The sequence below is a fragment of the Cydia amplana genome, chromosome 2 (genome assembly GCF_948474715.1).
Source record: "Cydia amplana chromosome 2, ilCydAmpl1.1, whole genome shotgun sequence".
Taxonomy (NCBI): Eukaryota; Metazoa; Arthropoda; class Insecta; order Lepidoptera; family Tortricidae; genus Cydia; species Cydia amplana.
In genome coordinates, this window is record NC_086070.1 from 19,423,322 (window position 1) to 19,443,503 (window position 20,182).

Here is a 20,182-nt window from a genome sequence, read left to right on the forward strand (position 1 = left end):
GTAGGATTTTTTTTTACGAAATCATGTATAAACGATTTGGTACGTCGCGCGCTTGTCACCGTCTCTGTGCCTGCAGTTTTAGAACCAGTGGGCATGGCTAGAGACGACGGCAGGCGTCCCGACGGAGCCACGTTAGTTCCGTGGAAATTAGGAAGAGCCCTGGTGTGGGACGCGACGTGCGTTGACACCCTTGCACAGTCCCACATCGGGGCGACTCGCATCCAGGCTGGCGCTGCGGCTGACCAGGCCCAGATTCTGAAGCGCCGCAAATACTCTACCTTAGTTAACGACTATGAGTTTGCGGGTCGAGACTCTGGGACCTTGGTCATCTGACATGAAGGCATTTATGAAGGCTTTGTCGGCGCGGTTGGTCGATTCCACGGGGGACCGTAGGGCGGCGCGTACCTCTCTCAGCGTATCGCGCTAGCGGTACAGAGAGGTAACGCCGCCAGTGTAATGGGGACAATGGGGTCCATGCCGCAGGCCGAACTGTTGGACGGGGCATTTCTTTTATGATTGGGCCCTTTATAGGTTTTTTTATACTGTATTTATAGGTAGGTACTAACTTATTTAATTTTTAATTCTAATGTTCTTCAATGTAATTTAATTACCTATTATTTTTATTTATTTAGTGCCTACTGTGGGACGCCACGTGCGTCAGCACTTTCGTCACCTCACACCTCAGCCGGACAGTGCAGACAGCCGGAGCTGGGGCGGAGTTGGCGGCGTCCAGAAAGAGGGCAAAATACTCTGTCCTTGAGGCGAAATATTATTTTGTACTCCTCGCCTTCGAGACAACGGGGTGTTGGGGGTCTGACGCCATTGCTTTTATAAGGGAGGTGGGACGTAGGATGAGGGAGAAGTCCTCTGAGGCTCGCGTGGGGTCGTACCTGGTGCAAATGTTGGCCATCGCTATTCAGCGTGGTAACGCGGCAAGTGTGATGGGCGCCTTTGCACCCGGTACAGCTCGCGGAGGTCTGTTAGAGTAAGATTTTATTTAGTTAGATATATTTAAGTTATTTATTTATTGTGTGTGAACTGTCCTACTTATATGTTAATTTTAATGTGTGTATTTAATTAGTATTTTCATAAAATATAATATATTGTTAAGAAATTCCGTAATAAAAGAGATATTAGGGTCTGTGCGCAAAAAGGGAACAAATACATTCTATGAGCCTTCTCTTTTCGTACAAACCACGTACACACGTTACACAGGGACATCATTATCATTCACAAATAAAAAAGAAACTCATACATATATAACGAGCTGTGTGAAAATGATTCTAATGTATTGGATTTTTCGCATTTCGTTTGCTTCTCGGAGTGGATGGTAAATATTTCGAAATGTTCCATCGCTTCTCGTAAATTAAGTTTGATGTTTGTAAATATATTAAGGATTTTAGGATCCTCCTGCTGAACAAAAACAGTCCTAAATAATAGCTTGAAATATCTGGCATCTGTAAAAAGCACTGTTTGATTGTCAAGGTCCCCAAGCAGAGATATATTTATCCGAAATATCCGAATAGGAAAGGCATCAAATTTGCTTTTAATGTTATTCGATATGATAAAATAAATAAAATAAATGTACAAATTTCGAGTCAGAACCATGGTTAAAATATCTGAGTAGAAGGCACTTCAGGTGAATACAAACTTCCATTATGGTGAGAACTATAAAAATTATGAGTCTTTCAGACAAATATTTTTCGAAAACAAAAATTTAAGGAGAGAAGGGAAGAAATAGGTACAATAGATTTCTGTAGAAAGTGGGCTGCAAAATGAACAATACAATTAAGAAAGGAAATTAACTGCTCAGAGCCAACGACTTTCTAAATTGTACAAGGAATTCAGTTTACTTAAGCATTACTAATCTTTTTTTATGAATGTTGGCTGAATGGTGGAGATTCCTTGAAAAAGGTCAATATCTTCTGAATATAAAAAACAGACCCTCTTATTAACATACCTACATACTACATTTCAGGAGTCAAGAAAGAAATTTCGAGCTTTGTCCTAGTTTAATTGTATTAAAAGAAAAAAAAAACCGAATTCAATTAAATTTCGATAAAGTCAGCAAAAATAATTCAATACATTTATATATCCCCCCATCGCTCAACAATCAAGACTAGAACATGTTTTTCACGTAAAGTGACAATGCATGCTTTAAGTGTAAAAATAAATACAGAATTAAATAACAATTAAAATTACAATGTAAATTTGCGAAAAATACATTAAACATGTATTCTTTGTTCAAACATCATAACTGCTTGATGGGTTTTGACTCGATTGGGGAAGTACCTAATATAATAAAGAGTACAATAAAAACCGACGTAAATCTGCCAGGATAGTGGCCAGGATCTCTATCCTCACCATGAGTTTTACGCGACCTTAACCGCTAGCGACTGCGTCAACTCAAACGCAGTGCATCTCGCTTGCACCGATGTTAGTACGAGGGAGATGCATTTGAGAGTTATTTTACGCAGTCGCTAGCGAATATGCCAACTAATAGTAGTATATGAGTAGTATAGCCTCTGACAATTCAATAATGCGAGTCCATATTAGAAGTAGTCAATGGTGCAAAGGGGAGTCGAAACTCGTCTTTAACGAGTTGTCCAAGTGTCAGATGCAGCTGTTTCCTGACGTCACGAAATTTGTAGAAAATTAAAATCTGTTCAATAATAAATTAAGGCGATATACACGTGTTTTTGTGCTCAGTTGAGTATAAAATATCTTAAATACTTAAACAAGTTTGAATCCAAAAATAATTATACAATGAAAAGCCCTATTAGATTAAAACACGATTGGAAATAATCTCCTCAATAAAATTGTATTTCGAAATTAGCTCTTCTGTTGCACTACAATTGATTGTGTGGTTACCTATCTCAAGGATAAGAAGTAAAAAAACCGGCCAAGTGCGAGTCGGACTCGCGCACTAAGGGTTCCGTACCATTACGCAGGCAACAGAAATACATCATCATCATCTGTGAAAATTTCAACTGCGGTTTACTATTTATGACGTATTCAAAAAAATTACTTACTTATGTATTATGAATCTTTGTTATTTGAAATAAATGATTATTGAATTGAATTGAATTGAGTAGATCTCGTTCTTATCAAACCAATTTTCGGTGGAAGTTTGCATGGTAATGTACATCATACCTATATTTTTTTTAGTTTTATCATTCTCTTATTTTAGAAGTTACGGGGGGGGGGCACACATTTTACCACTTTGGAAGTGTCTTTCGCGCAAACTATTCAGTTTAGAAAAAAATGATATTAGAAACCTCAATATCATTTTTGAAGACCTATCCATAGCTACCTCACACGTATGGGTATGATGAAAAAAAATTTTTTGAGTTTCAGTTCTAAGTATGGAGGACCCCCAAAATTTATTGTTTTTTTTTTTCTATTTTTGTGTGAAAATCCTAATGCGGTTCACGGAATATATCTACTTACCAAGTTTCAACAGTATAGTTCTTATAGTTTCGGAAAAAAGTGGCTGTGACATACGGACCGACAGACAGACAGACAGACATGACGAATCCATAAGGGTTCCGTTTTTTGCAAATTGGCTACGGAACCCTAATATGGACTTCCGGTTGTGCTCCATTATAGGTGATGGCGTCTCGTGAATATGATTTTTGTTGTTTGCTCATTAATATTATTTAAATTGTAATATTGACAGCTCGACACCCGGCAGTCCATGTAGCTGTTTGTAAAGTTCAGCTATCGCTTTACTAAGAAGTCATCACCGTATACTGTCTTTTATTAACTTTACCAAATCGTCATAATTATAATTTAGCTCGCACTACCTTGACACTGGCTAAATTCGCTCCTTCGGCTCATAAAAGACATCTCGGGACTCGTACATAATAACACACTTTTCACACTTGCATTGAAATGTACTATTTCACCACACCAACTAAAGGTTCTCATGATTGTTAAAAACTAAGAAAGTTGAATTTTGAATAAAATGCAAATTTTGAGTTGTATTCGTTGTTGGTAGAATTGACTTTTAAATGATAAATATTTAATAACATTTATTTTAAATCGATTTGGTTTGATTGTGTTTAATATTTTACACTTAGTTTTTTCCTTAGTGTGGTGAATAATGTTGTGTTTCACTCGGTAGCAAAATTTGTTTTACCTTCGTGCCTTGAAGTGCCATTTTTCGAACCACTCGCTACGTTCGTGGTTCAATTTGGAATCTTTCGCTTGCTCGGGTATCAATATTAGCACGAGAGGTTAAACAACAACTTTGCCCCTTATAAAACATATTATTATACTTTAGTGCGCAGTTTCTCTTACCTACAGATGGGTGAGCTTTAAGATTATAAATGAAATTGCAACGGTAAAACGGCAGGCCAAGTTTGTTACGTTACATTTATAAACCCTAGATATACACAAACTCGTTATTGAGCTCGATCGAGGCCTAACCGATAATAAGCCACCATGGTTAGATGTAAGTATGAGACGTCAATGCTAATTGACTGAACGTCAGGGACTTTCTTATATTTCACAGACTATATGTCGCAGTCAATTCGTGGAATACGTCGTATTGCATTACGGTTCGCCGTATTTCGTTCACGTTCATCAGCCGTTTGTGAAACACGACTTGATATTGACGCACTTTTATTGAAGCGAATTGCACCTTGACTAAATACGAGATAGACGTATTGGGTGCTGGTATTTTTCGTGTGCATTAGTAACGTTACGGCCGCTTTAAGGTGCTGTAGGTTCAGAGAACAGAGGTTTTGAAATATCGTGGAGCTTTGTTAGATTACGTTGCCAGTTTTATTCATGGACGAAGTATTTGTAACGCTTTACCTTTAGTTTAAGAGACACGCATAGTCAGTTTACACACGGTCAGTTTTGTAGCTTTCGGGTACACACGCGAATTTGCTAGAGTGATTTTTTTGGCAGCAGCAAGGCAAGGGGTTTAGATAAATAATCATATCTCATAGACTTTTTTAGTAGCAACGGCTATGTTTCTTATAAGACAATAAAACTTAAATTTAATTAGTAATATTGATACATGGCAATAGTACATTATTGTCGAGGTTCGGAAGTAGCTACTTGCAGGCTGAGGATTCGTTTAATTGAATCCGAAGTCAGCAAGTAGCCTTCCAGCCGAGTCATATATAGTGCTTTTCTCAAAAATGGTGCAAGAAATAGAAATATTTTACAGAAGCAATGTTCTAATTTTCATAGAAAAAAGTAAAAACATTAAAAAGAGTTGCTTGCCGTCTTTTTTTTTTAATAAGTGTATTTTTCTGCTGAAAATACGCCAACGTATTTGAGACACCTAAATAGTCGCGGTACCAACATTATAATAATAAGTGCTGATCATCTGTTTGGCTGTTTAATGGACCTATGCCTTCATTTGATATAGCCATTTAAAGTTTTAAAAAGTTTGGAACTCGTTAAATAATGGAATCCTACCAAAAACATTTTCATGTAAAATGTTGCCAAGACGAAACCATAAGGCTCGCACTGACAAAAAGTTATCAGATTTCTTGTAGAGCCAAGCTTCTAACTCTACAAGCCCTAACTTCACAAACTCTACACCTTAGTCAAAATATGTGGCTTGACCTTTTCGCTACTGTCACATGGACGTAAGGTGAAAAATGTATTCACTATTCATTATTTTTTATAATACATAGTTCTTGGAGTAACGAAACGGCCAAGTCACATATTTTGACTAAGATATAGAGTTTTCCACCCCCTTTTCACCCTTACGGGGTGATTTTGTGGTTGAAAACCATTCCCCATTACAAAAACTATCTACATACCAAATTTCAACTAAATCCATTCAGCGGTTATTGATTTCCCATACAAAATTCCACCCCCCTTTTCCCCCCCTTAGGGGCAAAAAATTTCAAGTTTTTGAATTTTTTTGTTGTTTGTGTACTAATACTATCTTACATACCAAATTTCAGCTTCCTAGGACTTCAGGGTGTACTTACCCTAGAGGTTTTGATGATCAACAGTGAGTGAGTGAGTGAGTCAGTGACGAAATCGGGGTTTATTTAGATATGAATAAAATCTTAAGTATAAGAGCTATGCAACTGAAATTTTTTACGTTTAATAAGTCCACTATTGACATCATATCCCGAGAATTTTGTTTATCTGGTATAATCCAAACCCAAGTTATGAGGGTTAAAAAAAACGACGAAGCGCTTCGAGAAAAGGTAGGTAGTGCCCTTGCGCTTCGCTTTGCTCGTCTTGGCGGGGGCACTACCGTGCCCGCAGATTATCTGGTATAATCCAAACCCAAGTTATGAGGGTTTAAAAAAAACGAAGCGCTTCGAGAAAAGGTAGGTAGTGCCCTTGCGCTTCGCTTTGCTCGTCTTGTATGCTTGTATGCTCGCCCAGATTTGTATGCAACATTGCAGTCCCGAAATCGACACTGCAATGTTTTTAACTTTTTAATTTTTTGAATGGCCATAAACTACGCACTTCGCGACCTATTTTTTAACAGGCAACGTCGACTTTGCCGTCCATTTTTGAGAAAAGTAATTAACTTGATATTGTTATAAGTTGGTTATAACTCGTTGTTCAACTAGTAATTACAATAGGACCAAGTTACAAACACAATTACAAGGGCCCACTAAAAACAACGTATCACACGCAAAAAGCAGTTCAATAAAACTTGTACGTCTAATTTCCTTGTAATAAGTTCCGTCATGCGCTACAGGGGGCGCCACAGACCCTACGCACAGTCGTAGCGCGATCGCCGTAGCAGGGCCACGTAACGCCGTAACGCCGTAGCACGTTTACGTAGCTCACGTTAAACTCTTTGACGTTACCGACTTTATAGTGAGTGTTAGAGTGAGTGTATAGTCAGTGGGATTTAGTGAACCGTGAGTCTGTGAGTGGTTTTAACTGTTTAGTGAGTGTGCGAATGCTTGGACTCGGTAAGTTCACTAATATTAAACTTTAAACTCTTTTTAAACTTTTTTTTTATCTTTAAGATGATATTTATGGAATTTAAATTTTGATAACTTTGCGGTAATCTTTTAAAAAAGGTCAAAACTATTAAATTTTTGTTCTAATATAATAAATTGTATGGCCTAGTTAGAATAAGTAGGTATTTAAGTTAAAATATTATTCAAAATTTTAGAATTAGTACAGCATTTTCTGTCTGATTTAATTATTCCTTTAAACTGTAATTATATACTCGTAAAATATATAATATTTGCTTGCTAAATATCTCCTTTGCCAATTTTTAATTAAAAATACCCGTGGTTTCGATGGTCATTAACAACAAATATACAGAAAGTATCGAAACCGTCATAAAACTAGTGGACATAATGCGTTTTTCCACTGACACAGCGGTGAGGCGCGCAGTGCCTAAATTGAAATTTCGTATAGTTTGTGACAAAACCATTATATCGCCGGACGGATAGCATTTTCCTTTCTACCAAGCAAAAAAGCATACGTATACGTTTTACAGGTTGCTCTAGGTATATTTGCAGGTTATAAAAAAAACATTAACATCGTATAAATAATGATTAGTCTATATGCATTCCATTGTTGGAAATCACAGGCCTTTTCCTGCCCGAGAAGGCTTGAGCTATATAATTCGTTTTTTTAGCATTAGAAAGAACTTGAAAGAAGGTAAGCGATCTTGACATGTCTTTTAATTGAAAAACGCTTTTCAAAAATCAGTAACTATTACTTATGAAAGCATAAGAATATAAATGATCGTATTAGATTCTTAATTGTTACATATTTGCCGTAACTTATTTTTTAAATGTGTTTTTCAATTAAAAGACACATCAAGATTGTTTACTTTATTTCTAATATGTACTAAAAAAATTAACTATAGTTAAAACTGATCAGTACCAACTATTATGAAACTGAAAATAGAACTAAATTAGAATTACAAAAGGTTGGTTTGGCCCAGGCTCATCTTTGCAGCCTCCAAAGGGCTCGGCGCTGTATAATTCAGAACTTTCTCCATCTCCGCCCACATTCAGTGGAGATATATTTCAATTAATTTACACATTCAAACAGAAATGAAGTTTAATTTAGACATTGATAACGTAGCAATAGATTTATATTCATAATCGTACTAATTTTATGAAGGCGTAAACAGTTTTTTCGGCGTAGGTATTTATTTATTATCTATGTACATACCTAATACCTACATAACATAAATAATTCCTACGGGACATCTTACATAGATGAACCTAGCCCTAAACTAAGCAAAGCTTGTACCTACTATGGGTGCCAGGCGACGATATACATACCTACTTATACATACTTACTTATATACGTAGAAAACACCCATGACTCAGGAAAAAATATTTGTGTTCATCATACAAATAAGTAAATACCCTTATCGGGATATGAACCATCGGATACACAGGCAGGGTCACTAGTAACTACCCACTGGGCAAGACAGGGGGCCGATTTTTGAAATTCGACCGCTCTATTTTGTGTATTACGTTCAGTAATATCTCCACTACTAGGCATGTAAATTCTACTAATAGAATTGAAAACGAGTGGTCAATACCACTAGATTCCCAATTTCTATCGGTCGTATTTCAAAAATCAGCATTTTGCCGTTTTCCACCGATTTTCGAGTGACGAAATCGAGCGATCGAAATTCAAAAATCGGCCCCCTGGTCGTCAAATCTTTGACATCTGGAGGTGAAAATACGTGTGAGATTTAGATTGTTTCACGTTTTACCAGAACAAAGGCTTGGGAACAAAATATAAAGTTATAAGATACTTACTCGTATTGACCACAATGGAGCATAAAATACGGTGACAAATTATTTACGCTACAAAATGCAAGGTAAACAATCCACCTCTATCGCTAATGACAATGACGTAAATTATAAAAATCGGCCAAGAGCATGTCGGGCCATGCTTAATGTAGGGTTTCATAGTTACCATTCTGTCAAAATAGGCCAAAGGGGGGCTATAAGCAAGTATCATGTACAAGTACATTACAAGCATTGGGACTTATTACAAGGGAGTTCCTTTGCAGCGCTTTGCACGTCTTTTTACTAAGAAAAGAAGATTTTGTGCAATAACTCAAAAACGATTGGACCGATCGATCATTCCGCCCCGGCTTCGCACAGGTTAAAAAATACATAAACCTTCCTCTTGAATCACTCTATCTATTAAAAAAACCGAATCTAAATCTGTTGCGAAGTTTTAAAGATCTAAGCATACATAGGGAAAGACAGACAGCGGAAAGCGACTTTGTTTTATACTATGTAGTGATATATAACTGTGCCAACTTTCAAGTTCTTCACATGATGGAATAATGTCTGGCAAAAGAAATAATATGAGAGATTCAGCTTTAGCCTAAAATGCCTACAATTTTTTTAATGTGCTCAATCCTTGCTTTGCTTGGCCACTTCCAAGCCACACCTTCCCTTCGCTTCGGTGTTGAAACTACTGGATATGTTTCGAAGTAACTATTATATAATGAGTATATAATAAAAGAATTATACTGCATGAATGCTAATATGTATGTGATTTTTGCACAGGTTATAAAATAACAACCACAAAGTATTAAGTAAGTAAAGTATATTTCTTCATATTAATCTAAACATATTCTCCCGCCATGTTTTTGTATAGAGCTTAGAGCAAAATTTCCCAGTATGTCCTGATTACATTTGATCCTATGAAAATATCCGAATTGAGAAAGCAATTGCGTACTTGCCTTAGATTGTGTGATACCATACTTTTCGTTTTTTCTTAAAAATTAAACATGTTTTCTGGAAAAATATCATGTTCGTGTGGTAAAAAAATACCGCAAATGAATATTTACGTACTGTACGTGTACCATTTTGACAATTATTATATTTGAATAAATAATATGCACGAAAAGTCATTAGGTTACTTCAGAATAAGTGCCGGAATTGTGAGGTAGGAAGGTAGAAACCGTAGCCGTAGCCAAAATAGGAATTTAACGGAACCCTTATAGTTTCGTCATGTCCGTCTGTCTGTCCGTATGTCACGGTGTAGCTTTATTTGACGTTCATAAGCGCATTGTAATTATGCCTACTTAAATAAACTATCTTTTACCTTATCTTATCTTTTTCTCTTTTTATCACAGCCATGTTACTAGGAAACTATAAGATATATATATTTCAATTAAATTTAGACCGCAGGTAGGTGTATTTTGTGGGCCACTTCTTTGTTTAGATGTATATTTTATAAGAATATAGGTATATTTATTGGCATATGTATATCATAACAAAACAGTTTTTTGTAAAATGAACGTGACGTTGTGTGATCACTCATTCAATAGGTATTTAAAAATAACATTAAGGTTGTTGAGAGCGTTTTTTGATTCAGAAAAAACTTTTGGAAATCTAAATTCACACCGAAAGTATAAAATATTGCTCTACTGCCTACCTACATTATGTACCAATGAAAAAAAAAATACAACAAATAATACGTTACACGTAAGGAACTTCCTTGGTAATTAAACCGATGGTAATTAAACTTAATTACCATCGGTTGTTAACCAAGGTACGTATTAATAAAGTTAACGTTTTGTAACTATCCGACCTATCCGTCTAACCACTGTTTTATTGGCTAACAAGCCGGTGCCCTTTGGGATTTCCACACATCCATTTGACTTTAGGAGAAGTTTGACACAAACTTTCATCTTCTATTCAAATTCCCTTAAGAAATAAATACTTTAGACACCGTCTTAAAATTTGGCTGTTTAGATAAATACTTTCGAACAGTTTAAGACTCATGTCGACTTCTATTTTATGTATTTGGGACCTATTTATCTAATACATTTATGGTTTCTTTATCCCGGAGTCCTATTCAGATACCAATTTCTTTATTTCTTATTATCGATATATTATAGAGGTATGATCTTTAAAGAGTTAAAAGCACTGCAAATAACATCAACACAGTTTATATAAGTACAATACAACCAATTTGTTATAGTAAAGTTCGTTACCTTTTATTAGTATTCTACAAAAATTAACTTACAATGTCTTTGTTCTTTGTATTGCTAAATTATACATAGGTAGGTACTATAAAATTGAACATTATCATCAGAGTATGTGGGAATAAATCGTCTTTTTGTGGTGTGGTGTAGGTACTTTAAGCCTAACAAATCGGTATAAAAATACATAGGTAAAGGCGGTATAAAAACGTGTACATTATTGTAAGGTATAGGTTAAATCTGTGATTGATATTTGATTGCGTCGTTGGGATATATTTTTAACGGGAAATTATTATTGCTGCATAAAATATACCAGGCAGCATACCTTACCTTAATAATTATGATGCTATAAGTAGTTATTTTCCAAATCCTTTGTGAGCTGATAAATAAATATTTTTATTATTTATTATTTTTTTTTTATTTTTTGTTTAGTTATGGGTGGGTAATATTGTGACACAGAAGCTAAAAATCTGGTTGATTTATGATATTTAAACAAAACATTAAAACATTTAAAATCCCACCCATTTTTCAGTGAAGGCATATTAAATTTACTTGTACATTAATCTGTAATTATTAATAATATTCTAATTTCTAAATTGATAACTGCACGTTTCTGTGACAATATTAAAGGGTGATGTTTAAGGAGACATAAAATAGTCATTACCTACTTATTTTATGTGTACTGAAAAAATAAAGTTATTTGCACTGTTATATATGTACGTGTACACTGTGTAAGTACATACATAACTACAACAAATCTCATGACTTTATACTTTGAAGACGCAATCTCAAACAGAGTTAGCGTTATGACAACAAAAAGACATTAATTATTACAGGGAAATAGGCACATTCACGTTTTTAAAAGCCTTTCGCGCACGAAAATATCTTATCCACGCTCAGCCAGCGTAAGTAATTGAAATTAGGTAAAATGTTTCCTTAAATAATGTTAAATATTAATATTAATAGACTTTAGGTGGTTATCACACCGTCGCCACAGCTGTGGCTGGTCCAGAGATCAACATAAGTGTGATAACCGTCTTAATTGAAAGGTGCTCCGTTAGTCCCTGGTGCAGACTTAAATACGGCAAATGATGATGATGGAAATGTTTCCATACTTTTGGCCTGGGGTGTATATTAATTTAAGAAAAATTTTGGCCTTTTGCGGAAAAAAATAAAGTAGCAAATTTTTTTTTTTTTCAAATTATACATATATATGAAACCATATAAATTAAATGTCAGAAATGAATTTAGCATCCTTGAGTTACACGAAAATGATACCAAACTTGACCAAATAGCAAAACTTTATTTTTTACAAATTTCGGGGGGCATCCCCCTTGAAGTCAAAATTTTGCATCAAAAATTCGATTGGCTCCCCTTCCGAAATCAATCTGTGAGTCAAAAGGAGCAACTCTGCAAAAGGAAATTCCATCATCATCATTTGCCTTAAATCGCCCTTTCTGTCGTGTGCGCCAGGGACTACGTGTTCATTATTGAATCTAGCAGAAACTAGCCGACACATAGAGATCACTACGTATATTTGCATAACAAACAACCTAGGTTCAAAAAGGTAGAATACGTATATACCTAGGTATACGTATATACCTAGCTATGGGTCGAAGTGTATCCACAAGGGCCCCCGAAAACAATAAAAAAACAATACTTATATACCTAGGTATATCAATTTTGAATTTGTGAGATTGACACTATGATAATTATTTTAAGCTTTAAATATGTAATAGAAATAGAATAGAAATATAAAATATTCATTTGGCGTAAAAAAACATACATTAGGTACAACATAAAATTAAATAAAGAAAGGAACACCAAATAGGATGCATGCCGCTCAGCATAAGCAATGTCTGTAAGACACTGTGCTAGTTTTCGGGGCAAACAAAATTAAAAGCTAAAATTTAAAACTATAGTGCGTCAAGCAAATCTTGTCAGTAGCAATGTACTGCAAATTAAAGTAGGGTAACACCATGTAACACTCAAAGAGCAGAATTGCGCTAAGAAAAGCAGCAATGTACATCGAACCAAAACGTGTTTATTTTTCCGCCCTTCATACGTCAGTTCGAATGAATTATCATAACCTCAAATCTTAGTAATGTTTACCGTCAACGAGCATGATTGTACATTGTAGGCACCTTAGCTTTGCTTGAGGTCATGCATAATCTTGGTATTTAATGGTGACAGCAGAAATTTCTCTTGAAATAGAAACGATTCAGAATGTAAACAATAAGATGATGGCTGTCATTCACGATCCACATTCCACAGATAACACACAGATGACACGCGATTTTGGAATTATTCGAACACAGTGTTGCTAACCCACGATTTTTCAAATTTGCCGCCTTTTACTACTGACAAGATTTGGTTGATCCAGTATAATACATAAACAGAACAGATAGAACAGAACATACAGAATAGAACATTCATTTTTACCTACTGTGCAATAGGTATAAAATATTATAGAAATAGAAAAGCCATAGTATTTGGGCGTTTTTTTTTTGTTATCCCCTACACTTTTTTCAAATTTGGGATTTTTTATGTTATTTCTACTCAGAATCACGAGCTCTTTCTATCCTAATAGGAGAAAAAAAGTGTCCCAAGGTTTTTATTTCCATTCCGTCACCATTTTTCATAGACTTTGTATGGCGGTCGCGAAATGTTAGATCGAAAAATGTATGGAAATTTTGGGACACTTTTTTTCTCCTATTAGGATAGAAAGAGCTCGTGATTCCGAGTAGAAATAACATAAAAAATTCGAAATTTGAAAAAAAAGTGTAGGGGACAACAAAAAAAAAACACCCATTTTTCCTCATTGATAACGTATAAATGATTATTCCCTCCCGTTGGCTATCGGCAAATCTATAAGAAATAAACCACCAAAAAAACATTTTGCCTTAAAATATCCTTATTTTTCCTCGATAAGTGATTCAATGTTGAATTGTTTACGCCGTCCGCAAAAAGGACAGTCTTCTATTATTCGCCTTAATATAAAAAGCGGCCAAGTGCGAGTCGGACTCGCCCATGAAGGGTTCCGTATTTAGGGGATTTATGACGTATAAAAAAAAACTACTTACTAGATCTCGTTCAAACCAATTTTCGGTGGAAGTTTGCATGGTAATGTATAGAATATATATTTTTTTATTTTTTTTTTATTCTCTTATTTTAGAAGTTACAGGGGGGGGGGGACACATTTTACCACTGTGGAAGTGTCTCTCGCGCAAACTATTCAGTTTAGAAAAAAATGATATTAGAAACCTCAATATCAAAGGTTGTCTGGAAGAGATCGCTTTTTAGCGATAAGACCGCCTGTTGTTTACCTCTGTTTGTATTTCAGCGGGCTCAGCACGGTTCCATTTTTATCCACTATCACTAAGCCCGTCACTTTCGCACTTACATACTTGTTAGAACGTGACAGGCATGGTGATAAATGATAAAAATGCGACCGTGCTACTAGGGCTGTTTTATTTGTATTGTCTTCTTTTATTGAGGTGTGCAATAAAGAGTATTTGTATTGTATTTGTATTGTATCATTTTTGAAGACCTATCCATACATACCCCACACGTATGGGTTTGATGAAAAAAGCTTTTTTGAGTTTCAGTTTTAAGTATGGGGAACCCCCAAAATTTATTGTTTTTTTTTTCTATTTTTGTGTGAAAATCTTAATGCGGTTCACAGAATACATCTAGTTACCAAGTTTCAACAGTATAGTTCTTATAGTTTCGGAAAAAAGTGGCTATGACATACGGACGGACAGACAGACGGACAGACAGACAGACATGACGAATCCATTAGGGTTCCGTTTTTTGCCATTTGGCTACGGAACCCTAAAAAGGGAATATCTTCTTAACGCTCGCATTGAGGGAACGAGCGGTTTCCAGTTTGCCGCTCTCCCGGTTTTTCCACTCTGCGGGAATTGAGAGGGATAATTATTAGGTCCAGACTGACTATTAAAAGGACTTTGACTTTTTTGTTTTAGTTTACCTGCATGGTGGTAATTAGCACATTATGTGTCTATGTCGAAAATTTAAAGGGCGTCATTTTAGAACGCAACAAAACCTTATTGCGTTCTGAAATAACGAAAGTCCGTTCTACCGAAAGACATACTTATGTTTTGGATTTTTTAAAGAAGCCTACTTAAATTGAATATTAGCTGGGGAAATATTTACCTTCACTCGGCGCCTATACTCACGCTCAACGTAATAAATAGACTCTGTGCGGAAAGAGAAGAGTCGTAGAATGTATTGGATCCCATACATTTCACGACTCTTCTCTTTCCGCACAGACTCTAGCGTGGATGTTTGAACTGCTCGAGGATGCTCTGTTTGACAATTTGGAGTTATTAAATTTGTATGAGAAGTAAAATAGCGCAGGGTGCGTGGGAGTTTTTCCAAATACATAAGGATTAAAAATTCAACGTTTAAATAATTTACTTTCTAGGGATTTATTTAAAAATAATTAAATTAAATATAATCTGATTATTTGTTGTTATGGTACAGTCAGCAGCAATAGTTGTTAAGCGGACAGCAGCAATAGTTGTTCAAAATGATCTTGGCGCGACTTTATTGTTAAGAGAATAAGGTCAAGGTAATTATGAACACCTCGCCCGTTTAGTAACTTCTGCTGCTGACTGTACCTTACAAAAATTAAATACTTAGGGAAAATTAACAAAAACAAAATGGCTTCATATCGGCATATGTTATGATGATTGGAATTTGGGATGCCACGACTCTAAATCAGGGCAACAGGGATATTGCTGGCTCAATATAACAGTTAAAACTTCTTTGAAGCTTTTTGTACATTATGTACCCATAGTAAATAGACAACCCCATTTTTGTTCATAAGTGGGGCAGGTAAAAACATAGTATCGTACCTCAATAATATCCGAATACGTTAAGGCCTTATTTTCGCAACTTCCTAGCCCAAAAATATTATTAATAATAGTAATGAAACATATTCGTACAATAATTCTTTTCTTTTCTGTATTCGAACACTGGTAGCCGAGACACAAAACATAATCGTTATGTCGACGGTAAAACAAATGAAGGCAATCACCGTGGAACATCCATCACACGAGTCAAGATTACACCTCTCCCAGTTCCATCGAATGCTTCAGTTGTCGGCCTTTTTTGAGGCGTCTTTATAGAAAATATGTTTTTGCGAAACCATTTCCTCGGATATTATACACGTTTTAGTGACACAGCTGTACTTTTCTTTGCATATCTATCAATTGCTTTTAAAGACGATGTTAATGATTCCAAACTCATTTTTCGTTTTTGGTTATTTCACCTTGAAGCTGTACGACCGGATCACCAGGTGCTTCATGGTCCATAGATTTTAGAACCGACCAATTTGTTACAGCTAACTAACGAAACAAGTTCCAAGTGGTCTATATCTGTAAATAGATTGTTAGGAATGGACTCCGTTAATACCTACATGTATTCTGAATTGTAGTGCTAGTGATTTTATTTTGCAGTTATTTAAAATTCGATATTAAACTTTCGTGAGACATATTTTAAACTGTTTAGACGACAACGGTTTCACTCACTTGAATTTTTAGTCGCTATTGGCGACATGTTTCGGGCCCTTCGGGGGTCCTTCCTCAGGCTGGAGTGCTCGCGGCGACTGCAAATCGTGCACTGATCGCGCCGCCCGCCTCGTCGCAATAGCGATTAAAAATTCAAGTGAGTGAAACCGTTGTTGTCTAAACAGTTATTTAAAATTATTAGTTTAAATAGTCTAGAGTCAGGATAACCTTTTTTTTGTATATTTCAAAGTAAGTACTTAACCAAAGTAAATACGCATAAAATAAATTCATTCTAGATAAAGTGTGTCGAATATTTTGATTTTATCAGAAATTTAATCTTTTGCCTAACTAATAAAAATATGGTAAAAACAGATGCCGTGAAATTATGATTTTCGCGTTAACATATAAATTACACGAAAAAAGGTCGTTACGCCAATATTCAGTATCATATTGCAGCCTTAAGCACTACTCGAGAAATGTATACCTACATTCTGCAAAAATAATATTTTCTCCCTAATATTTTCTTAAATAATTCTGATTATTAAATTTTCATTAAATTCATTTCGTTGATCCTCTAACTTTTGGGATGCTTCAATTTATCTGCTGCAACACAACTAAACACGTTTACAAATTGATGTATGCCTAAGGCAGGTTCGATCAAAGAAAAATCCAGTTTAAACCCGTGAAAACCGCCAGCGACCGGCTCGGGCCAATATAGATAGGCGCGTTTACACGTAGCTGCGGTTTCGCTCCGATTTATTTGCGGCTCGTCTAATACTCCCGACTGGTACGTGAAAGTTTAAATCGGTACCTGCTCGCTTTTTGGCAGCTTTGCACTTACCTAATATTGATCGTTATTCTTTCAGCAAATTAATTTATTCACTCCCAAGAACACGCTAGGTGTATTCATTATGTATTGGAAATAGTGCTTGGTACTGAAGGGGCTCTTAAGCGTCTATTAAATTCTTCCACCCTGTATACTCGTAGCATACATTATTATTGGCTATAAACCTGCACATGTCTACACATCTAGCATCTTATTCATACTTCCTTAGCGATAACTAAAAATTCTGGTTCGAATCTGGCCTTCACCACTGGAGGGCTTCGTGACTTTTTCTTTAGTATACATCTATTTCAGTTTATAACGTCTAGCATGACAGCTACTTGTGCGACTTAATATATGAATAAACTTTTTCCTATACGTAAAAATACAATGAAATATTGTGTCGTACATCGTCAATAATAATAAGTAAACGCTGCACTCGCACAATGCTACAGCGTCTGTCAACTCGCTTCCCGGGTAGTTAAAGAATAGAAGATGTTTGCTTATAATATGATGCTTTGGTCACTGAATATATATAAAGTCGCAAAATTTATTATACAATACGATATTTTACCAATAATGGTACTTACAGCAGGTATAACTGTATAAAATATAAAACATCAAGATGCCAAAAAAAAAACGCAGCAGTAAAATGCAGCGACATTTTCTCGACCTAAGTGCGGTTTTTTCTCTAAAAATGCTTTTCTGTAAAAACCGGGCTTTTGTTAGCTTTGGAAGGTTTCCAATAACGTGACAATTGCACTCGATGTAATATAGCTGAATGCGGTGCTGCCGCGATGTGTCTTTTATTTTATATGATTACATTGCTTTCTGGGAGATATAGCTACACAATTATTGCAGCGACGACTCGCTATTAGGTCAAGGATTATCAAACTTTTATTACAATTTACTATTAAAGAAAAAAGATCAAAGAATAACCATGAAAATATTTTCCGATAGGCGTAATAGTTATTTGTTTTACAAGGGGGCAAAGCAACAGCACAACAGTTTAACTCTTCGTGCTAATATTGATATCGAAGCAAGCGAAAAATGCCAAAATAGAACCACGAACGTAGCTAATGTTTCGAATAGTGAAATCTTGAGCCTTGCTGGGTTTCAAGGCACAAGGAATAAACAAACTGTGCTAACGAGTGAAACACAAAATTTGTCATTACACCAATGCGAGGAAAGTTAGTAACATATTACAAATCAAATTTAAATGAACTTTATTTAATATTTTTTCCTTGAAAATCATCAAAAGTCAATTCCATTAGTCAACTTGAGCAAAAACTTGGCAAGTACCTTATAATAATTTACATCAAATTGCTTTGTCACTCTTGTGAATAAAATGCGATTATCTCATCAGGTTTTCAAGAATAAAAAGAGTCTTTACGATTGGGTATGATGGAGATAATTACAGGTACATAATATCTTAAAGTACGTTAACGTGCATTTTGCTATTTAAGTGTCGTCACAGAATAAGTACTTAATGCTATCATACATAGGGTTTGCAATCCGGATCCGAAATGTATGTAATTATCCGGATCTGTATCCGGATCTGCGGATATTCCCATACATTTCGGATCCGTCGTGAAAACCCTAATCATACAGAACGGCCACGCACCGCCCCGCCCCGACTCGCATTATCTCGCCCCGCGACACGAATCTGGCCATAATCTGGCGGACTTCTGGCGTACTCTCAGTATAGCGATTTACCCACACATACACAATGACGCGTGTACAGACGTGCCGTGCACACATCTAAACGCAAATGATTTTTGATGTATGGCGTGTCCGCCCTGTCGATGCTGTGTTGTCTACAGCGAATCAAGTGGTGCGTAAAAGCGGTGAATACGCAGCTCATTTAATGCTCGAAATGCAACGTATGAGGGTTTCCATCCAAAAGCCATCAGGTTTCGTTTTCGACACATACAACCGAAATATTCTTCATTTAACACTCCGAAACAGGTAAAACAAAATAAAAAACAAATTTTCCAAACAAATCACACTTTTTGTCTCAAACTTAAAACTGGGTGTTGTATATCATGTGTAGGCTTAGAAAGTGTGTAGGTAAGTACATAACTTATTATGAGCGTGTTTGATGTACTAAAACGCAGATAGAATAGGTAAATAAAACGGGTGTACGTGTGTTGTCAGTTTTGAACTACAATTTCAACACATATCATCAATTCTCGGCTCTATTTTGTGCCGTGCTGCACCACGATGCGCCACGCTGCAGTTTTATCAAAATTGATGGTTTCATGAACCGCCATAAGTGGGTTACGGCTGTTTGCACCGGAGAGTTATCGCACGGTTAACGGGATTATGCAATAGTTAGGTCACAATAGCAGTCTATTGTGCAGTTGTGTGCCTAAGAGGAAACTAGGAGTAGGTACCTATTGAGCGTAGCAATTGCATTGTGAAAGTAACCATTTCAGTCAAACTTGGAGTTACCATGGTTACCAGTAAAATTTGACACTGGGTTAGTGGGATGGTGCAAGTGGGCCTTAATAAGATTGTCACAATAAAATACCTACGTTAAAATAAGGTACATTTTTGTCCAAAATTTCTAGACCGAATACGATACTTTTTTAATAACTTCCAATATTTCATTTTGGGCGAGTTAACTTATAATTATGCTTTTGATATTATGATTGATTATTTGATATAAGTACTGCTTGTTTTTCCTGCTCTCAATAATATTAAAACAAATGGAATTCGACTACCGTAAAACGGGGTGAGTAGGTTTCGCGGGGAGAAGTGGGTTATGAATGGGGAGAGAAGGTTTGAGAGGGGGGTGAGAAGGGATTTTAAGGCTACTGCTACAAAAATAATGTATTCCAATTTAAAATGTAGCTATAGTAATACGCAAATAAAAAAAAATCGATCCAACAATCT

The 20,182-nt window shown here is 35.8% G+C and overlaps 2 long non-coding RNA genes across 2 annotated transcripts in view; both read right to left on the reverse strand.

Annotated features, from left to right (window-relative positions):
• The window catches only part of LOC134659896 (uncharacterized), a 63,485-nt gene extending 60,081 nt beyond the window's left edge, over nt 1–3,404 (reverse strand). Inside the window, exon 1 of the long non-coding RNA XR_010097835.1 lies at nt 3,319–3,404. This is a non-coding gene — a long non-coding RNA (uncharacterized LOC134659896). The remainder of the gene's footprint in view (nt 1–3,318) is intronic.
• The window catches only part of LOC134659888 (uncharacterized), a 130,352-nt gene extending 115,656 nt beyond the window's left edge, over nt 1–14,696 (reverse strand). The window contains exon 1 of the long non-coding RNA XR_010097834.1: nt 14,488–14,696. This is a non-coding gene — a long non-coding RNA (uncharacterized LOC134659888). The remainder of the gene's footprint in view (nt 1–14,487) is intronic.
• Between the last annotated feature and the right edge of the window lie 5,486 nt (nt 14,697–20,182).